This window comes from Ambystoma mexicanum, chromosome 3p, assembly GCF_040938575.1.
Source record: "Ambystoma mexicanum isolate Mex_15411 chromosome 3p, UKY_AmexF1_1, whole genome shotgun sequence".
NCBI classification, from domain to species: Eukaryota; Metazoa; Chordata; class Amphibia; order Caudata; family Ambystomatidae; genus Ambystoma; species Ambystoma mexicanum.
In genome coordinates, this window is record NC_090925.1 from 446,521,205 (window position 1) to 446,542,031 (window position 20,827).

Below are 20,827 nucleotides of genomic sequence, written 5' to 3' on the forward strand. Positions count from 1 at the left end.
GCTGTCATCCAAAAAGGGACGTTTTCTGTTTATGGCAGCATTTTTTCATGATTTTTTTTTTTTCATTCCGATAGGAGATGAGTTCAACACGCGCACATCTCCCATCAGAATAAATTTTTTTTAAAAAAAGACAATTATCCACACCCTGGGAAATCCTGAGGTGTAAATATAACTTTCACGCCCCAGGCCTATCAAACCTCGGCTGGTACGCCGTTAAACACCATGTCCGCCCCAGCTGTGGGGTGTGACAGTTATAATCACAAATCCATCAACAGTGAAAGAGGACTCAGCTTGAAGGCATAAACTAAAATAATCAATGCATTTGGAATTACATTTCCCATTATATATGCAATACCACATGTTTCAGAATGCAAAGCAATGCAGATTTGCATGCCAGCAATGGCTGAATATATCAAAACTGGCAATAGTGTTCCAAGTCTAAAGAAGCAGTGGAGCTATTTTGCCTGCTAGCCTGCCCACGCTCCCAACACACCCCATTACCATGCCACCTCCCACAGGCGTTGCTAGGGGGGCTAAGTGGGCTATAGCCCTGGGTCTTTTGGTTGTAGGCAACCAAAAGGCCAGCTAGCCTGGACAGTCCCAACATTAGATTAGCCCCAGATCGTTTCCAGACGTAGCAACACCCCCTCCCACGGGAATCCAAACCCCCAAACAAACACACATGCTATTTAAAGGAATGTTCAGTGCACTGCACTGAGTGCAAGTTTCAAATTCTTCCTACACTTTTATTTTAAAATGAAACCATTCCGGAACGGTTCCTTTCTAAAATAAAAGTCGGGGAACACTAAAACTTTTTTTTAAGTAGAGGAGCACCACTCCCACCCGCTCCCGCCACCTTTCGACCACTGACTGGCATTGTGAGTGTTCTTGTAGAAATCCTGAAGAATACTTTACGTTCAAATTCTACTCTCAAAGCTAACCTAATATTGCCTTTGTTCACTAATTCTTTTGAGTCAGCTGTGGATGTGTTTATTTTTGTGTAGTAGATGCCAGTACTGTCCACCTTCGTTCCGACTAATCATTGTTTTAATACATTTGCAACAGTGAATGGCAGCTCAAACGTTCATGCAGGCCCTTCCCCTTTTGATGGCACCACAGGTTTGGGCCCTGGTTGAGCAGCATTGACATTTACAGTGATTTGTTGGGCTCATTACCCCCAAATCTACGTCCACTGCCCTTCGCTGACAGCTACGAGTAGGGCATCCTGAACAAATTCCAGATGGGTTCCTCTTGCATGAATACACCTCCCCTGAGGTTTAGAGGCGAGTGCTGCAGAAGGGCCTCACCTGCAGTCCAAAGTCTAAAATAAGCGAGTACTTCATCACCATCCCGCCGCTTCCTTCCCAAAGGACCCCTCTATTCACATTGCCTTTCCAAACGATGTGAGAACAAATGATCAGGTGCTTGAAAAACGTATAAGTACTGATTATTCTCACTGCAGCCAAAGTATGATTTAATGGAAGACATTTGTCTTAATTAGTATAATGTTGAGTAACAATTACATTTGAAATCAGGTCCCATGCTTGAGTCATTTTCCTTCGGCATAAGGGTGGATCGATAACTCCTTTGAAAAAGAAGTATACCTATAGCACATGTGATCTTTTACATGTAAGGTGTTTTAGTTGGATATTTCTAAAGCCATTTCTTCTTTTCTGCTATGAGGGATAATGTTTTCGCTATTTAGCACTGTGACCTACATTATGTCACTGCAGAGCCCTCTTAAAGGTGTGTATGCACTAATCAGAGGCCCATTTGGGGGCTCAATGTGGAACAGAATTTACTGACAGTCAACACTGCGTAAACTGACAAACACTTGTGTGTAGGCGAGTTATAAATGCCATATCATATTATATAATTCCATGACTTATTTCACAAAGCGATTCTCGAGAAGGCATGGTTTGTCTACGTAGAAATTATTTTAACTAATGTTCTGTTTCAAATTCAACATTATTGCCATGACATTGACTATCACAAACATGTACCTATAGCTATATCACTTTAAAACTAGGGCTGTTCACATTTGTTGTGCTTCACTGTCTCAAAATATGTAAAGGTTTTCGCAAAACATTGCAAACTTCACTAAGTTAAAAAGCTTAGTTTTCAGCAACATTTAATGTCAGCAAATTAGCATTTGCATATGTGATCATTAGCATGATCTATATCGTCCTCTCCACAAACAGCTGTCACTTAAGAAACCAATCTGCTAACATATTGCCAGCTGAACTATGGAAGCGGGTGTAAGGAACTGACATCTGGCAAGGTTGAAGAAGCTCTAGCTTTTCTTTTTTTTTCCAAATATGTTTTTATTGGTATTTGTACATGGAAGCTTAACGATACATCTTCAGAGTAGCCTCTCGCAGCAAGCAAGCATGCAGATAAAGGATAAGCAAAAGATGATACAAACAGAACAGGAAATAAAGAAGACATAATAACACAACAACAGGAAGATTCTCTGGGGGAGAGTGGGGGAGCAAGGCAAATGGCAGAGCAGGGATCACCTGTATATGTGGATTGCATTACATAGGCAAGACTGTTAGAAAAGTAAAAACTCGCATCATGGAACATCGGAGCTGTTTGAAGAACAGAACTGAGAATGCTCCACTTGTGAAACACTTCAATCTTCTGAAGCACAAATATGAAGACTTCACATGGACGTCCTGCTTGCCCTAAAAGGAACGAATAATACAGCACGCGAAAAGAAACTGTTGAAAATGGAACAAAAAATTATCTTTACCCTACATAGTGATGTTACAGGGCTCAATGAGTCTGGCAATGCTCAGTGTCCACTTTACACTTCCTTTGACTCCGGTCTAAGATGGCCGCCGTTTTCCCATCACAGTGACCGTCTCCTGTCTAACTAACACAATAGAAGGACTACCTGTGTTCCCTTGACTACCAGCCAGCATCGGTCGCTTCGCGCTGCCACAGGACACACTGAGTCGCTCCTACGAAGACGGTAGACTGGTCCTCCACTTACTTTCCACATTTGGTAAGCTACCCTGCTATTCCATAGCTGACTAGTTCCTTCCCATTACTATGACTGCCTAAGGATCGATCGACTATATTACTGATCGTATCCTCTCTTTAACCTTTATTTTCCAGTGCGGATCGCAGGGATTCGTTCCGGCTCTTACCCCTACGGGTTGACCTTCCTCTTAAGGTATCTCCGCCGTCCACCTTACTATTAACCGGCACGCTGAACACCACGGGGCTGTCTCGTCCTGGGCGGTTATACTTGTCCAACTCAATCCCTCACCATCTTTCTATACATCCGCTATGGCATTACCTGACTGTCACAGTCCGATCACTGCATGGACCCGACATATTCAGGATCTCCACGGGAGACATGTCCCCTTCACCTACAACAGGTTCCTCTCTTTAGGCAGGACTCCTAGTTAACGGTCCCCCTCTCACATTCATCGGAGCTTAGTCTTATGGATACAGACGGGTTGTCTCATTCCTTGTACTTACTGCTGTACTGTGTGTACCTATAGGCTTTTCCAGTCGCAGAACTGTATGCTATAGATATCTTTTATCTCTTGTAGGGCTGCAAAGGTCGTCAATCTACACCTACTATTCTTAGTAGAGAGCCCCCACTGGCACCTTGATAGGTAATTATCTCCCTTGACATGGTGCCTTTTTCATTGATTGAAATTTCCAAAGTATTTAGTTATTTTTGAACTGACCCTTTGATGTCTGTTGTTTTTATCTTTTACAGGTGCTATGATACTTTAATAGTAATGTTTACCACTCCAATTGTTAAATAGGCTACGTTGTAAAAAGTCCCTCCTGGTTGTGAGGGACCGACCTGTCCTGCCCTCCTCGATTTGTGTTCTTCAGGCCTGATCGCCCATCCAACGCAGGTTGGGAGGTTGCCTTGCCAAGCCTGGGTATTTCCGTGTGTAGTCCAGGAAGGGGGACCAGACCTGTTCGAACTTGGATGTGTTGCCGAATATTATGGCTGTGATTTTTTTCAGCTGCCACCATTTCCCAGCACTTCGACCACCACATTTGTATAGCTGGGCCCTCAGGATTTTTCCAGAGCCTGGCGAGGGAGATCTTTGTGGCCGTCAGAAGCTGGGTACATAAGTCAGCTAAGCGGCCTGTGAGCGGGAATTGGCCCTCGCCCGAAACTCCTAGGAGGACGATGCCTGGGTCCCAGGGGATTGTGAGGCCCGTTATCCCTTTGATTTGTTCTAGGACCGATCTCCAGAATTGAGTGGACTATGGGCAGGACCAGTGAAGATGAAACAGCGTGCCCAGGTCGGGGCAACCCCTCCAGCATTGCGGGGGTATGGCCGGGTCGAATTTGTTCATAGCCTCTGGAGTGTGGTACCATCTGTAGAACACTTTGTTGGCACCCTCTCTATTTGTCATGCACTTTCAGCTGTTATGGGCTTGGGACCAGATCTGGTTCCTCTCCTCAGGTTCAATGGTTCTGCCAATGTCCATTTCCCATTTGAGCATATAGGGTTCTTTTTTGGTCGGGTTCGTTCTGTCCAACAATTAGTTAAAAGTATAAAGTCGATATTTTCCCCTTGATGGGGGCTCTATGTGAGTGTTTGCTCTAGGGCGGTTAGTTCTCTGCTGCCAAGTTTCTTGGCCGCTCTGCTGGATAGCCAGGGCCTGAGCTGTGCATATCGAAATCTCTCTGTCTCGGGGATCTGGAATTTGGCTTTACATGCCTCGAAATTCAGCGGGTTCCCACTCTCAAAGAAGTCCGCCATGGTCCTCAGTCCACCCTCCAGCCATCTGACGAAGTTATGCGGAGCAATCCCAGGGGAGAAGTCCGGGTTGTCCCAGATTGGGGTGAGCGGGCCCGTCGGGCTCCTGCATTTCCAAACGAGATGCTTTTTTCCAGCTTGATACAGTGTTCCACATTGCCGGTAGTGGGCCCGAGCTCCGGAGATTGCTACAATCTTTCATGTAGGGCAGCACGTCGTTTGGGTAATACTCCTGTCCTCTTCCACCTTCAGCCACCTGGCCCAGTTGGTAGCTGTTTGCCAGGTGAAGGTGTGCGAGAGCTGGGCCGCAAGGCAGTACCTAGCCAAGTCTGGGACCCCCAGGCCACCCAGCACAGGACCTTGGGGGAATGATATGTCTCAGAATTCACAGTTTCCTACCCTCCCAGACATATTTCAGGATGACTCTTTGCAGTTTTTGGAGAGCTTCCTTATGAAAGGTTATAGGGAGAGCCAGGCAGACGTAGAGCAGCCTCGGGAGAAGGTTCATCTTCAGCGCCATGATGCTGCCGAACCAGCAGATTTCCTGCTTGCTCCAGCATCCCAAGTCATCTCTGATCAGCTGGGGGAAGTTTGCTTTGTAGATGTTCTTGGACTTACTTGGGATCTGCACTCCCAGGTAACCTATCTGCAATTCAGCCAATGGGATCGGAAATGCGTCTTGCAGCCGCTCCTTGAGGTTTTCCGGTACGTTGATGCCCATGGCTGTAGATTTTGCAATATTTTCAAGGGGTTTGGTCTGTCCAACAATTAGTTAAAAGTATAAAGTCGATATTTTCCCCTTGATTTTTTTGGAGAGCTTTCTTATGAAAGGTTATAGGGAGAGCCAGGCAGAGGTAGCGCAGCCTCGGGAGAAGGTTCATCTTCAGCACCATGATGCTGCCGAACCAGTAGATTTCCTGCCGAACCAGTAGATTTCCTGCTTGCGCCAGCATCCCAAGTTGTCTCTGATCAGCTGGGGGAAGTTTGCTTTGTAGATGTTCTTGGACTTACTTGGGATCTGCGCTCCCAGGTAACCTATCTGCGATTCAGCCCATGGGATCGGAAATGCAGCTTGCAGCCGCTCCTTGAGGTTCTCCGGTACGTTGATGCCCATGGCTGTAGACTTTGCAATATTTATTGTGAACCCAGAGGCTTCTCTGAACTCCTCCAACTCATAGGGCCTGCATGGAACCCTCTGCATGGGTGAGCGAGAGCAATATGTCGTCCGCATAGAGGGCCGTCTTACAGGATTCTCCTTTGAATTTCAAACCATGGATCACCGGGTTGCACCGGATTCTGCTGGCAAGAGGCTCCAGGGAGAGTGCAAATATGAGCGGAGAAAAAGGGCACCTTGCCTGATGCCTCTGGTGATGCCGATTTTCTTTGAGCTGGCTCCATTCAGTCTCATGTGGGTGGGCAGGTGCTGATAATTGGTGAGAGCCCATTTTATAAAATTCGGACCAAATCCGCAGTGGCAAAGCATTTCTCCTATATAGCCCCAGTCCAACATGTTGAACGCTTTGTTTGCGTCCAACGAGAGGACCACCAGGGAGGAGCCCATCCTATTCGCCGACTCGATGATATCAATCGTTCTTCGGATGTTGTCCTGGGTGTTTAGGCCCGGGATGAAACCAGTCTGATCCGGGTGGATGATGTCTGGGAGGATGGGGTCAATCTGTTAGCTAAGATTTTGGTGAATAGCTTGGTGCCATTATTCAGCAACGTGATGGGTCTGTACGACGCGCATTGTGCACGGTCCTTGCCTGGCTTAAGAATAAGGACCGTGTTGGAACCCGTCAACAAGAATGAGTTAAACAGGTCAGCCAGTTGCAGTGCCAAGATGTGAACAAACTACTTATAGTAGAACCCGTCTGGTTCTGGGGTTGTGTTTTTCAGGGGGCGGATCTTGTCAGTTACTTCCTCCACCGTGATTGGTTGCTCCAGTGCTTCCAGTGCCGGTTGTGACGAGGGATTCAGGGTGGCAGCCAGGAATCGAGACACGACCGGGGTGGCCGTCGGAGGCCCAGACATGATATTTTCGTGGTGTTGAATCATTAGGTCGAGCTTCTCTGCCTCTATGTGGTGCAGGGTTCCAGCGTGGTCCGCCATATATTGGATATGGTTCCTTGATTGTAATTTCTTCAGCTTGTGCGCTAGGAGGCGGTTGGCTTTATTGCTGTTGAGATAGTATAATTGTTTGGTGTATGTAAGAGCTCTGGCCGCCCGGTCTGCCTGGTGCATCTCCAACTCCGCCTTTGCTGTTTTGAGGTCTCGGCTGATGGCTTTGGCTGGGTGCTTTTTGAAACTGCTTTCCAACTCCACGACCTTCTTCTCCAGGTTGGTTTGGTGCAGCTGGTTTAGCTGACGTAATCTTGCTGTAGCATCCATGACCACACCCCGAACCACTGGCTTCATTGCATCACAGACGGTCGCTCTGGGAATGCCGGGTGTAGAGTTGCCCTTAAAGTAGTTTGTGAGCGTTTCCGCGAGTTCGGTGTTGTTGGCTATACCCGACAGGATTTGATCTTGGAGTTTCCATGGTCTTTGCAGAGGCTTCGGGAGCCCCTGTGTTCGTAGGCTCAGAGTCACGGACGCATGGTCTGAGATGGTGATATGCCCTATGTGGATTTCTTCCACACAGGGTGCCAGAAGGCTAGAGGCTAGCACAAGGTCAATTCTCGAGTATCCTTTGTGGACATGTGAAAGAAACGTGTACACTCTCGCTCCTTGGTTGAGTAATCTCCAATTTATCTATGGTTTCTGTTTCCCTCAGGAATTCAGCCATTGCTGGGGCATTAATGAAATCCTCCCTTGATGGCGGAAGCGTTTTGTCCAGGTTCGGGTCCGGCAGAAGGTTGAAGTCACCCCCGATCAGCAGTTGGCCCTTGGCGAAGGAAGCTATGACTGGCAGGAGCTTGCGGAGGAAGAGGCCTTGATCCTTGTTAGGGCTGTAGATTGTAAGTAGAGTAATCAGCAGTTCTGCCAAGAGGCCCCTGAGCAGCAGGTATCATCTGCCCTCTGGATCCTTTTTGGTTGTGACCTGAGTCAGAGGCAAGTTACTGCTGATTAGGATAGTGACCCCCCTTTTCTTTTGCTTTGCCGAGGCAAAGAAGCATCTCGGATAACCTAGGAAGTTTATGCGCTTCTCGTCTGGCTCTATTTAGGTGACTTTATTGGAGGAAGACGACACCTGAGCCAGGCTAGTCTGTGTTCCACAAGTTTCTGCATCCTGGGGGAATTCCGGCCTAGGACATTGCACGTCGTTACGTTAAGGATTTTATCTGAGGTCCTCATCTGTTACCCCTATGAGGTGGTGCTTTGACGACTCCCCTTGCAGTGTGTCCCTCTTGTCTTGTTTGCCTTTCTTCTGCAAAATTCCCCCCATGCTAGATCCCCCCCATTCCACCCTTCAGCCAATGGGGCAGGTGACCGTCCAACATGCCAAGTAAACGAGAGGTAACAGCGCCTCGTGTGTAATCAGTGAAACTGAACAGGATTGCGGCCTGGGTCGATCCGGCTTACCAGGCCATCAGGGATCTGCAGGTGACATAGGGCCATCCAGGAGCCCCAGGATGCCGATATGGTGGGCACGCCATACCGGGCAGGTCTTCCAGGGCACCGGGGCCATTGCTGGGTTTATAGCCATCTTGGGTCGTTCCTGAGGCCTCCGCCTAGCATGGGAGTCAGGGTTGCTGGACACCAAAATGAGCAGTGAATTTCAGTGCCTAGAGAGGTCGTCCTCCATCTCAGCCATTCTTCTATTCTTCTTGCTTTTGGCAGGGGGGCCATGTGGTCTGCGCCACCTCTCGACACGGGTCCAGGACATTAGGGGCTCCCACTGTCCCCCCTCTGGGTTCTGAGTGGGCTTGGTGACCTCGTCCGGCTCCTCTTTGGGGTTCATGAAGCATGCCGCTTCTCTGGGAGAGAGATGTGTCAGGTTTTGCCTTCTCATGTGAAGGGCAGGGAAGTGGGGAATCCCCAGCGATATGTGACCTTCCTCTCACAGAGCCACTCAGTTAGTGGCTTCAAGGCTTTCCTCTTCGCTAAGGTTACTGCGGCTAGGTCTTGGTATAGGGAGATTACGGCGTCCGTAAGAGTATGCGGGGTGAACCTGTGGACTTGGGCATAATCTCTTCTTTGATTTTGTAGAAGTGCACCCTTACTAAGACATCCGGAGGGGAGCCGTTGCTTTGCCTGGCCTAGTTCTATGCGCTCTGTCGAGTTCCAGAGGGGCCAGTCTGGATGGGTTAGGATAAAGCGCAGGAGGTCATTAACATAGGCCCCTAGTCCCTCATCAGGGACTGTGGGGGGGGTATTCCCTGCAGGCAAATGATGTTGTGCCTGGATCTGTTCTCGGCATCCTCCTGTTTGAGCTCGAGGGCTTTGCACCTGGCCTCTAGCGGCACAATTCGATCCACCCCATTGCCAATTTCAAAGTTCTGCTCGAACATGGTGGTTTCTATTTCTTCAGTTCTAGATTCAATTTCCCCCACCCGCTTGTCTAGGATAGAGATCTTGCTTTTTAGTTCCTCAGTCCTTTTTTGGTATTGCTTGGTAATTGCTCCGAGGAGGTCTTGGAGGTACACTTTTGTAACTCCTTGTGCTGTTTGGTCGGGGCTGGGTTCTGTGTGTGTGTGTTAGGCAGAATGATATGCAGTAACCTTTGGGAACACCACACACAATTAAGTGACAATACAAATTCATCTTTGGTACAAGCCTGTTTTATACAGTAAAGTGGTAGTGATGGCTGAGCAGCCAGACTTATCTCAAGAGCATACTATGATTCAAACAAACACTGACTCAAGGTTTCTGAGTAAAAGAATATACATTTATTTACACATCAGTTGTAAAACCTTTCACTAAAGTAAAGCAGTTGAAAAATCACACTCTTAATAAACCACACCACAACAGATTCTGGACAAGTTAAGCTAAAAAATGAAGTGTGAGCAAAATGGCACTCCAGTAATTTAAAAGGGAGGGAAAGACAAAGTTAGACAAAAAATGAGCAGCCCCAACAGGTAAGTAAGCAAGGTAATCTAGAAAAAGGAACTACAGTGAGGGAATCAAATCAGAAGGGCGTATGGCCAAAGTCAATAGGACAAAAGCCTTTTGCTCACGATCACACAGTTCAGGGTGGTTTGCGGTTAAGTCTTTGCCAAGAGTTCAGAATGAAGTTGGTCAGGCGAAAAGTTAGTTTAAAGAGAAGAAAAGGACAAGTGCCCTGGGATTAGCGAAAGGTTTCACACACCTTCACCGCGGCTGTACGAAACGAACAACCAAATTTGCACAGTACCTTTAAATGGAGAAGAAGCTGTAGCTGAGGTGGACGTTCCTGGCAGGTCCCGCAGGCTCACGGTTCCTGAAGCGACTGTCAGACTGACATGAAGTAGGAAGACTGGAGGGTCCTGCACTGCCCAGGGAAGAAACCAGCAGCAGAGCAAAGCAACAAACAAAAGGTTCGCTCCTTAAAAACCAAGCAGAGTCCGACCTTCCTGGCTATCCGGTTCACTGTAGCTCTGTACAGCAAATTCGACCAGAGGAGGGAGTCCTGGCTTGCAGTTTGGGTGAACTGGTTGGTCCCACCAGCTCAGGGAAAGAAAATTCCTGGTAGATCTTCTCTGTCGTTGGAGTCTGTAGATTCAGACCTGGAGCAGGGCTTCACCGGGCGGTTCAGTCATGGTAGGGGTCCTCTTCTGTCAGCTCCTCTTCGGTTCTCTCGTTCCAGTGACGACTCTGCCTTTCCAGCCCCAGAGACCCACTTTCCCCCATTCACACAGCCCGGCTGTCAATCACACAGCAGGGTGGCTGTCCTGGTGGGACAGTCACCTAGCCAATCAAACAGGAGTGTGATTTGGGTTACCAAGGTACCCATGGCAGGGGTCCTAAAACCCCTCCCTCACATCCTACCTACCCAGACTTTCAGGCGCCTAAGGAGGGCTTCTGTGCAGAAGCCTGCGAAAGGACAGCCAACAAAGGAACCAAACCTCGTTTGGTGCGCAGAAAAAAACATGAGAAAGACTTTTACAAAAAGAAATGGCGAATAAACCCAGACGTAACCAAATTAAAACACATATGGTCCAGCGGATTTAAGTTCGAGGCTACCAAGATAGCCTAAAACAATACCAAGATTATTTAAGATAACCGCGGTAGGAAAAATAGGGTAGTTACCACTGCCACCAGCCAAGTCTTAATGAAAAGGCAGTGAAACAATGCTCCAAGAGAAACAGACAAAAAGGGATGAGTATTAACCCTTTTCAGTACTCTATGTAAGATAGTTTGTACTGGGTCTGTGGATTTAAAGAGAGTAATAAAGTCGATGGCAACTTTACATGTTCTGGGAGACAGTAGTCAGTCCCAGAAAATGGGGTCTGAGTTCGGAAGTCTAAAAGACAACCCTGTGTCACTGCACTGAAGATGCTGTGTAACACACAGTAAAAAGATGATGCCTATGGAGTAGGTGAGGCTCCACAGTATATGAACACAAGAACATGTTAAACACACACAGCAAAACACATGTAAGAGTGGGAAAAAAGGGCTCACACTCTTACCAGGTGAAAATAAAATGCTAGAAATCCAGCAAAGCTGCTGAGGGACTCAGTAGGTAAGGTTCCCCATTGCGCTCTCCGCGTTTGGGTTTCTCTGTCATGACCGCCGAGCATAGAAAGGTAATGTCCGCTTGTTTCAAGGGCCTGGGGTTCCTGGACATCCTGGATTGCAGGGTTGTTTGGGGCCTGGGTGGGGGCCCAGGGGTGGGAGGTCTCCCGAGCTGTTCACAAGGCGAGGGGTGCCGGACTGTGCAATTAAGAGGCAGGCTCCCACAGCTTCTGCCCGCCAGGGCTGTAGCCACCCCTAATCTCCCACCCCAGCGGCGCAGGACGAGGGCTTAGCGTGGTATGGGCAGCTTAGGCTCCGATTGAGGAGGATGGCCACTGTTATGGCCTAATAGATGCAGAGTCCAAGGATTTGACAGTGTTCTCCTTGTAGCGGGAGCTAGGGGGAGTGAACAGGGCCTCCGACCCTCTGGGACCCAGAACTCCGATGGTAGGGTTGAAACCATGTGCTGAGGGGGGCTCTCAATGTTTGGTGGGGCTGCCAGGCACTTGCCCCTAAACCTGCCGTTGAGGCGCTGTGGTTGCTCTCCTCTAGGTAAGCCGACACGGGGGGAGGAAGGTAGAAGAGGCTGCCGGCCCCCACCCAGCTCCCGTTGAGTGTCAACTTGCCCGCCATCAGGGGATGCCAAGATGAGATGAAGGGTACCCCACTGGGTGGCGCCCCCAGTTAGAGTGCTCTAGGAAGCCAGCTCGAGTAGCAGGCCCCCCAAAAGGCAACAGTCTATTAGCAGTAAGCCCCAGGGGTCTCAGTGTCTGGGCTAGCAGAGGGGCAAGCCGTGCAGGACTCAGGCTGCCGGAGACATCGCATATAAATGCAGCAAGTGCTACTCTACTTCGGACTGCGGCTCTGATGAGATATGGAGAGTGGTGCCAGGGGCGCCCTCCAGCAAGAGCAAGCTCTGTGGCAGCTGTCCAGGGGCACTTCAGGCCCAGGCTTCGGGTCGGTGGGAGCCGCAACCGAGGGGCAGGGGCAGGTCCTTGGTGCAGATGGACCCCTAAGGAGCCACTTCCAACCCCGGGTCATAGGCCGCATCCCGATTGTTGGTGGATCTTCTGATTGCAGGATGGAGCAGGCAGGCCCCCCCGCCGAACATAGCAGCTGCTCCGGAGGATTCTGCTGGGTGACGTACAGGCCGAGGGGGGAACCCCAGACACACTGCCGGTAGGGCCACTGCCAAAGATGTTAGAGCAGGTGCTCCCCCCACAGTGCCTCCATTTCATTTTTCCCCACTGGCGGCCTCACCGTGCACCCCGCAGGGGTCCTGAGACACAGGAGTGGGGCGGGCAATCACCAAGAGCAGGGGGAGCCAGCAGCTGATGAGGGGCTGGAGCGGCGAGGGTCCTCAGAAGTTGCAGACCCTGATGAGAGCCATCAGGAGTTCTCGGCCATCTGAAGGGGTGGCAGGAATGACTGCAGTCAGCCAGTAGCAGGCTCAATGGAGAGCGGATTTAGGGACTCCTCCGTCGGCGTTGAGCCCGCCTTCTTGGGTGCGTGGAAAGTGCTGCAGCTCCCGCTCAGGCAGAGTCCTGCCAACTCATGGGAGTTTGGCAGTTCCACAGGCTACCCAGTTGGCCATTGGGTACCGGAGCCCTTCCGAAGCCGGAGGCACCGTGAAGATCTGCTGTAGGTTCACTTTCACTGGGGCATATTCACATAGGCACGTGAACACGGCCGAGAGCTCTTAGAGAGCCAGACCGACCATCATGGCGCCAAGCCACGCCCCAGATCTAGCTTTTTTGATTTGCATTCAATATAATATGATGCAGGTAATTCCATCTCAGAAAGAGAGGTCTGCTGAACAGACCCCCACCTTTCAATAAGTTCCTTGCCATAGGCCTAGCGTACACCTGTGCCCTGCTGCATCCCTATTCTGATCTGCAGCTCCTCCTCTCCAGTGGTATAGGGTCAGGGCAGAGGTCGCAGGAGTCCTATTTAATGGTTGTTGTGACATTAAAATCACTGCAACGGAGACACTGCATTTAAATCTGCACTTCTGTTAAAATAATTGCATGATCTTGATAAACCAGTAAACTGGTGGAAGGATAAACCGGACATATAAGCTGTTTCTAGTTGTTGGAATTGTGGCTGATGGTTCCCATAATTAGTAAAGCCACATAGGATCTGTATAATACACATATCAATACTGCGAGGATCCCAAGCCAGCTGTGAAAGGGCTGCATGTATTCTAGTTAGACATCCTGTCCCTGCACAGTCAAAAGGACAATATACTAAAATACTATGCCTCTCTTTAATCCTTTGCAAGGACAGATAACACCACTCCAACACAAGAAACCCTTGGAAGGAGAGCACATGGGAAGCAAGTCTCAAAGGGCACAACCTACACAAAGGGGCATGCCTAATTCCTGGGCCTTTGATGCAGTAGGCTTGGGAAGAGGGTGTATTTAAAGTGGTCAGAGGGAGATCAGCAGATCTGGGGAACACCTCTCCATCTTTGTCTTCTCTGGACTTCTTTTTCCTTCCAGTCTGCTGCACTTCCTGCAGCACAAAGCACTTTGCGTATGATGCCATAAGGCATTGACCACTTGTTACCTTAACTGAGATTGGGCACCTTGAAGCAGTCTTGCATTTACCCAATCCCCTGTGTCCTTTAGTCTTTATTGATTCAATGCAGGACTGCAAAAATAATACTTTTGGACCACTTGTGAAAGAGTTGATCTTTCCAAAGCCATCAGCTATTAAAGTTAAGTAGGAGTACTCCAAGGTCGAGGCACGCCCTGTTCCCTAAACAGTCTAGGGGTACATAGGAATTGAAGCACTACTGGAGCAGAACCTGTCTCTATGCCAGTTACACTGGTACCTATGACCTTACAGGAGGAAAAGGATCCCTGCAGGCCAGCCTCCACCGGTTGGGAGAATGAGAATAAGGGCTCATCTTGCCCTGAACCGCAGCTGGTTTCCTGCATTCTACCATGGCAAACCTTTGTTGAGTAATGACCACATTCAAGATCATTTGGCGTAATAGTCACTCCAGCTGAGAGCAGAAATCGCCCTGGCTTGCACAGGAAACTCGCTCATGTGGGAAACTTTGAATTGCCAGCATTTTCATCATCGGCCTGAGGCTCGATCATTCAACTGAGTCTCATGGCCTCATAGACCTATTTCCTACAAATGCTGGATCAAACAAAAGCTGGATTCATCTCAAATCTGACTAGACACATGTTCCTCACTCATGACTCGCTGCATCTGAATCTGGTTTGACCCACTCGCTCAAATTTTAAAATCCAGGTTTGATGCTGTCAAACTACCAACTGATTAAGGAACTTTTTGACGGCCTCACCGTCCCCCCCCCCCCCCGGACCATTTGTTGCCACCTTTTGCACCATTTCCTAAAGACATATCCTTTTTGACAAATTCAAGTGGTGTACTGCCTTTTCCTTCCTGCTGAGTTTCCATAGTGCTTGCATCATTATATTCTGCATTTGTCTGTCTTTGTTTACATGGGGGGAGGGGGCTTCTTAGTGTTTTCTGGTACTATTTTTTATGATATGATATGATATTTTATTTATATCATGCTCATACCCAAGTGTTTCAGAGCGTGAAAAGGGTGGGGGGGGGGGACAAAGGACAAAACAATGATCTTACTGGGCCCAGTTACATTGAAAACGTGCAAATGCAGGGACGAGGAAAGGGGGAAGGTGCGAGAGGGAGGGGAGGAATGGAAAGTGCTGAACACGGGATAAAAACAACAACAGCAGGTATTGCAGCAAGCAGGTGGCAGTGCAAGGTTAAGGTGCAGAAAAGGGGTGTCTAATAAGTGCAGGTAAGGGGACTATAGGGTTGCCGATACAGACCCAAGTGCAAGGGTTGCCAGGAGGCAGTGCAGGTGTGTGGCTGGGTGGACAGGGACCTTGGCCCAAAAATGTGAGGAATGCCAGGTGCCTGGTGCTGATGGAGACAGATCAGTAGGGGAGAGGTAGAACAAAGGCAGAAGCATAGAGGAAGGTCTTGAGTAGCTTCCGGAACTGAAGATGGTTCTCCTCAAGTTTCAGAGAGGCAGGGAGACTATTCAGGAGGGAGGCCCCAGCTGAAGAAAGAGATCTACCACCAACGCATTGCTTGGTGAAGCGGCTGCCCCTGAGGGAGTTGGATGCAGAGGAGTGAAGAGCTCGATTAGGAAGGTATTTACGAAGAGGGAGTTGGAGGTATTGAGGCCCCAGGCCCCAGAAGGCAAAGGCTCTTGAACTTAATCCTTGCAGCCACTGGGAGCCAGTGCAGATATTTCAGTGCTCGAGAGATACGATGCCTGGGCTTAGGCCAAGGACAAGTCTTGCAGTCCTGTTCTGGGTGAGTTGCAGAGGGCGGAGAGTAGAAGCAGGCCGATTTAGAAAGAGGCTGTTGCAGTAGTCCAGCCTAGAGAGTACCAGAGCCCTGGAAACAGTGATCTTCTGGGGGAAGGAGAGGAAAGGTACAATACCTCTGAGGAGATGCAGTTGGTAGTGTGACGTCTTAGAGACATCAGAGATAGGAGGAGAAAAGGAGAGTGTGGAGTCGAAGATGACCCCGAAGTTCTTAGCCTCGCAGGTGGGAACAGGAAGAGGGCCATGGTAGGCAGGCCAGAAAGTGACAGGAAAGGAGGGTGCAGGTGTGCCGATGAGGAGAATCTTCATTTTACAGGCATTAAGACAGAGATCGTTGGTGGCACACACTCCCGGAAAGCAGACAGTCAGAGATGAGAGAGGGAGAAGAGGTGGCAGAAGGGAGCCTGAAAATGAGCTGAGTGTCATCTGAATAGCACTGAAAGTTGGGGCAGAAAGCGGCAATGCAGTGGGCAAGAGGTGCCAGGAATTAGTTGGACAGCCAGGTAGAGAGTGAGATAGAGGAGAGGAAGGAACCTAATTGGACCTGGGAGGGTCAATCAGAGAGGAAAGAGGTCAGCCAGACCAGGGAGTGATCGGTGATATCCAGGATATCACAGAGCCTGTTGAGCAGGATTGCATGGTTGACCATGTCAAAGGCAGAAGGGAGATCGAGTAAGATGAGGACAGAGGGGATATTAGAATCGAGGTTGGAGAGCAGGTCTTCACGGATGATCAGGAGAGTGCTTTGTGTGCTTCTGGTTGCTATGAAGCCAGACTGATGGTCATGGAGACAACCAACAGATTCAGTATGAAGATCAAGCTGGGAGATGGCAAGCTTTTCCAGGAGTTTGCCCAGGAAAGGAGATCACTATCAATGTCTTATTTGTCACTACTCTATATGTCACGGACAAATACATGCAACATTATTCCACAGTATGTGTGTTCATTATGATCAATATTCATCAATATACATTTCATCTTTTATTCCTAATGTGTATTTCATTTTTTACTAGGCATGATTATAATTATTTCTGATCAACATCAATTATATTTTTGATACTATTATGTTTTCATGCAATACACCAATTTTACACACAATCAACATTCAATTTACTGATAAGCCAAAAGGTAAAATGGCTCCAAAGAGATGAGGCAAGAAATACAATTATCCTGTTCCTATGTAAGAAGTCTACTGAAGCAACCAGTGCCCGGTCTCGCCATTGCTATATAACTTGGCAATGAACAAAGAATTGCTGTTCAGGCTAAAGTATCCTCCACTTTTAATCATGGGGGGAAAGAAGCTGATTTGGGCTGTAATACTGGAGACAATCTTTTGTGGTGGGGTACAGTCACAGAAGGAGGGACAAGCACTGAAAAAATAATGCCCTTCTATGGTTGCAGGAGGGACATTTCTTCCAAAGAAACTTGGAATGGTCGCAAAAAGAAGAAAAAGGCCAACGGCTGCTATCCCCCACCATTGCCCTTTTCAGGTGTTGGTGATGAGAGTGACCCTGTATAGATCCCTGCAGGCCCTGGAAAAAGGACGTTACAAAAATCACTGACACAATCTTCTGATGAAAATGATAATGGAACTGCATTTTTTCTGGGGCATGTGTGACCGAGGCACAAAAGGAGCACAGAACGAAGTAAATAGCATCCCTCATACCAATCAGTATAATTTCTTTTCCTAAGAAAAATAAACTGAGTTAGGAAAAAACTCCAAATATGACTTGAATCACAGTAGCAGCAACAGAAAGCAGTCAAAAATGTATTGGAGCCTCAAGTTATTCTAGGATGAATATACCACCAACGTAATAAGAAGCTCTGCCCCTGACTTTGCCAGTGTGAGAAAGAACACATGAGATGCTTCAGATTTATTCTTATCGATGACAACAATCATTGAACAGAGTAAAGGTGTGCAAACATCTTGCACTTTTTTTCTGATGGGACAGTGCCTATGATCAAGAACAAAGATGATGATGGAGCTGCAAGAATGTCTTCAAGATCCGAACAGTGCATCAAGCCATATGGCCTTTGTACCCTCCTCCAGGTGGCACAAAGGTATCACTCCTGCTCATTCATGCAAATTACATAGTTTGCCAGACACCACTACAGTCACTGGCAAAACCCTTTTTGGAATTAGTCGCAAACAACCCAGTACCAAGACAGATTTTAAAAGTTTACAAAGTACTACAAAATTCATCACTCAGGTCGTTTCAAGAGGAAGCTTACCAACATGTTGTGAGATCAACTGCTACCCTGTTCTTTGGTTGTCAACAACAGATTGTAGGAATTTCTCAAAGTCGTTTGGCAACCATATCATGGTCCCCAATGCACATAATGTTGCATAGTTGCAGCGCCTCATATTCATAGATCAAATTTAGTGACAACTAGCTCATATACCCATCATTTCCTGGGATTGAATTTTTTTATGGGTGCTATATGCTAGAAATCCCTTAAGTTAGCTTTATGCTTTTTGGAAAAGCTCCATAAGGAAGCTGAAAAGAAAGAAATCACTACATGCTTTGATTATTTATTACTTTAAATGTTTTCCTATAATGACTACACAACACTGTTCTTCTTAAAAACAATTCTGAAACGTACAACTGTATGTGAAAAAAACATGAGAGATTCCCACATAGCATGATGGGTAACATGATGTTGAAGGTGCCAACCACTATGGGCCTAAAGTTCAATATCACTAAAGTACATGTTCATTGTAAGGCTTATTTCAAAACAAACTTTTTTATTTCCCTTCCTGGTGACCATGTCACTTCAATTACATTGGGCAGCAATTTTTCAATGCATAGCCTTGTGGTGGGTCGACATTGCAAAGTAGCATGATGTGTGACCCAACTCTCAGTATAAAATGATGTGGTGGCCTTCCCAGGGGTTCGAGTGAGTTGAGGAATTCTGTTGGATAGTTTACAGCTTCATCAGGATCCACCACTGTATCGATTGAGTTGTACTCAGTAACTGTGCCCTGGAAGCATACCCTGAATCTGACTATTAATTTCATTGACGGAATAATTTTTAGCAGTAAGCATAGCTCGTTCACACAGCCACTCCTGATTTGTGTAATTTGCCAAAATGTTTGGATATACTTTATGTATCAGTTCTATAACTGATGGCACCATCTCACAAACATCCTCTAGAAAAGTAATTTCACCTGAAGCCGCAACAATTTGGAAACTTCTGGAATGCTGCCTGCTTTCACCTTCACCTCTCAGTTGCATTCGCCTCTCATACGGCAACGCTTTGCCAAGCCGCAAACCCACAAACACATTTTGACTTTTATAAATATAGATAAGAAAGGTACTGATGGTGTCTGCCTTGCACACCATTCATGTGACAACAAACTTGTGGACCAGTAAATAAACAACAAGATTATGGGCCTCATTATGAGGTAGGTGGTAAGGGATTACTGCACTGGTAAGGACACCGGTGCCGGTAATCCCTTACCACCCTATCCCAAGGTCCCTTACCATGTCCCTTCCTTAACGCCTGGTCTGACCTTGCGGTACCGTTATTAGCTCCATCCCCATTACCATTGAGCCCTATGGGGGCTCGAATGGGAATGGGGAATGGTTCCCGGAATGGGGATTTACCGGGTCCTCCAAGGTTGGAATGACCCGGTAAGTCCCTATTTCGGGAATCCGGACCCGGAATGCGGTAAGGGGGTAGCCATGGTGCTAGTAGCACTATGGCTACCTCCTACCTCGTAATGAGGCCCGATATGTGCAACACTTCACATTGGCATTCTTTTAAGGAACTGCACACCAGCTGCTCAACCACCATTGCCACCTCTACCATAGAGCAAAAGCTTCCCCAGCAAGCATCACTTTTGTCATGTTTGCAATTGATTAGGCTCTCACAGAAGCATTTATTCTCCCACTATTCAATGCTAAGGTTTTGAGATAGCTTTTGAGATGGCTTAGAACAAAAGGATTGATTGTTGCTATCGTTGTCAGTGAAATGGTTGCTAAATAGTGCAAGCAATTGTGATGTTCTTTGATGGTCATGGTATCAATGTTCTGACCACAAGGTGAGTGGAATGTGTAAACATTAGACTTATCTACTACTTCCCAATGAATCTGTAATCTTATTGTAAAATATGCTTTCTCCATACAGAAAATGAAATGGCAGCTGGGCAAATTCCAAATAGTGATTTGTTATTACTATAAGCCAACAGAATTCAGGGTTTTGCACACAAGTGTGGAAAGAGATCTATTGCCAGCAGTATAGTCAGGTTACCATCAAACAGAGACTGTCTGTCATAGGGTTTATTAAATGTTCTCCCCATCATACACTTCCACAAGTTTGGCCTGACGCAGTGTGTTGTCAGTGTTTTGAATTGCTGGGGTACTAGGGATAGGGTTTGTTGTCTAAACAATGACACAAATGCAGTATTTCAGGTGCAATTGTGCTAACTGGTTGCAGTATGTTTTTTGTCTGATGGTATGGGGGAGTTGCATCTCAGACCCTTTGATTTCTTCTCAAGTCTGAACATAAAATGTGTGTTTTTTTCTCTTTATTGAGTGAACACTAAACTATGTTTTTCACTTACAAAGCAAATGCACAGTTAAGGGGAGAAATCCCGAATACGGTGCTGTAAAATAGTAGAGAAGGTACTGAGAAAATGACCATTGGGTGTAATGATATTCATGGTACAGACGCCAGGTTCAAGAGAGACAGTTAACAGACAAAGGTCTTGGGGCACTTGCTGTGGCAGGTGTGAGAAACCTAAGGCATTTCTCCCAGGCTATTCACAGGGATCCTTTGTTCAGGTGGCCAGGAGAGGGCCATCCCTCTTGGAGCCTAACCATGGGGGCGGACAAGCGAGGGGGGACTACCTGGGTAGGGGGTCCTTCAAGGCTATGTGAGGCACACCTTCGGGCGAGACATGGTATTCCTCCCGTTCTAATACACCCCTACCTGTCATCTCCTCAGTTGTCTTGGGATATTGTCAGCAGAGTCCCATCATAGCCCAGTACCTTTCTGTAAGAAAAAGGAACAAAAAAATGACCAGGGACATTAAAACCATCTATAAAATCACAAGAACTCAATAGAAAGTCCATTAATCCATCAAAATACATTTACCCCCTTCATCCTGACAAAAAACTACATGGTTTTTCCATGATCCCTTGGAAA

The 20,827-nt window shown here is 47.5% G+C and overlaps 1 protein-coding gene across 1 annotated transcript in view; it reads left to right on the forward strand.

Annotated features, from left to right (window-relative positions):
- LOC138579912 (formin-I-like) overlaps positions 1–20,827 on the forward strand; it is a 1,210,893-nt gene that overhangs the window by 862,431 nt on the left and 327,635 nt on the right. The window lies entirely within an intron of this gene.